The sequence below is a fragment of the Montipora capricornis genome, chromosome 10 (assembly GCF_036669925.1).
Source record: "Montipora capricornis isolate CH-2021 chromosome 10, ASM3666992v2, whole genome shotgun sequence".
Lineage (NCBI taxonomy): Eukaryota > Metazoa > Cnidaria > Anthozoa > Scleractinia > Acroporidae > Montipora > Montipora capricornis.
Window position 1 is genome coordinate 64,958,954 of NC_090892.1, and position 2,193 is coordinate 64,961,146.

Here is a 2,193-nt window from a genome sequence, read left to right on the forward strand (position 1 = left end):
TCAACAAATAGTGAACTGGCCGGCCTCAACAATTAAGCCAGCCTCTCTCAAGATTAGAGGTGATTATTTTGATTTTGCATTTCCTTTATTTGATTCTTTTGTAACAAGCACATGGCGCATTCTTAACCTGAATGAGGGTCAAGATAGAATTGCCACAAACTACGTGTGGCAGGCTCGACAGGTACATTTGTCACTTACGGTTCTTTTATACATTTTTTTCTTTGATTTCCCTTTTTTTAACGAAACATGCATCAGGCATCATAACAGCAATGTATCAAACACGATTAACTCGAAAATGCCTTTTCAGTTTTTAAGCTCTTTTTCCCTGTCTCGTGAAACAAGCTGGAATAAGTAAATCATTTACTATTTTAAAAGTACAAAAGAACACAAATACACAACCTTGTCTTCTTCGTGTCTTGAATTTTATGCAACCAATCTAATATTGTGAATCAGGCAATGTATGAGTGACTCGGGCCGACGGGACGGAACATCAGGAATTTTTAAAAAAAAGAAATTCAAGGAATTATAGTTGTTTACAATCTGGTTTGCTTCTTGAGATAAATGGTTTAGTCATGCGAATCAAAACAAAAACCATTTCTTCGAAAACAAATTAAAAGGATTTGATTGATATGGTCCACATCCATAGAGAACTCCAGTGCGAGGTTATCCTTGGCAGAACGTACAACCGCGACTACGCAGCGAAAAAGTACGCAATTTAAGCAACTTATCACAATTTCTTTGCGTGCCGGAAAGGTTTTTCAAACGTGATGGAAAAGTCAAGTCGTGTTCATATTAAGAAAACGAACACAAAGGAGCGCGATATTTTGCGGTAAGCATCGCCTTTATCAATTCTAGCCATGGGTTTGTTATCTAGGAAAGCACCATTTTCCTCACCTCGGATTAAGTATTACCTTCAGTATTAACACTGTTTTAAATGAGGATCTTGCTAGAGTTGAAAATGGCTAACTGCTAACAAGCTTACTCTTAACGCATCTAAAACTGAGTTTATGTTGATCGGATCGAGGCAAAGGCTAAGCACGTTTCACAACCCTCCGTCACTTATTATTGACGGTGCACCTATAACTCAAGTTACCTCTACGAAATCTCTAGGTGTTCATATTGATCAGACTTTATCTTGGAATGTTCATGTTGAGACTTTATGTAAGAAAATCGCGTCTGGTATTGGAGCGTTGAAGAGAGTGAGGTCTTTCGTTCCACATGAGACTCTCCGATCAATCTTCATGTCTTTAGTACAGCCTCACTTTGATTACTGCGATTCTGTCTGGGGATGTTGCGGCAAAACCCTAGCCAGTAAACTTACAAAACTTCAAAATCGCGCTGCGCGTATACTCACTTACTCGAACTATGATGCCAACGCTGATAACCTTATCCAAAAACTTGGATGGATAAAACTTGATTCTCAACGAACAATCCATAAGGCTGTGATGGTTTATAAGTCGCTTAATGGTCTTACTCCCGATTACCTTAGTTCTAAATTTGTTGACCGTAGTAGCGTCTCCAGTTACTCCTTAAGGGACACAGAGGGCAAACTAGCTATCCCACAGCCACACACAAACTATATGAAAAATAGCTTCAGCTACACTGGAGCAGTTCTTTGGAATAATTTACCAATCGAATTGAGGCAGGCTGACTCCCTTAGAGCGTTAATTCCGGGCTGGCTGCGAGCGTTTCTTTTCATCAAGTTAATCTACAATTCTATACACGGCACTCATGTAAAGCAGGTTTTTATTTTGTCATTTAATATTATAGTTATATTTATTGATTACTTAGAACAATTTTGAATAATGTAGCTGTAGTCGTTGTATAATTTGTAATAATTCTGGTAATTAATTAGGTTTTTATAGTTGCGACTGATGAGTTTACCGTGTCTAAATAAAGTTATCCTATCCTATCCTATCCTAGTCGATCTTTTTGCCGAGTGTCTGGTGCAGTTCATTAACTCGATTAGCGGGAGGGGGGAGGGGGAGGGGTTGGTGCTTGACAATCCAAACTTTCTGGGCGCAAAACATCTTTTGTCATAGATAGAGGTGATTCCTCAGTGATACAGAAGTTGACATTTAAATGAACCCTGATTGTTCCCTTTGTTACATTGACAGTCGAAATTAGCAATAATTACCAATTTTGATGGCTTCACAAGCAAATCGCGTCGCGATGTCCTGGTAATCTAGTAAA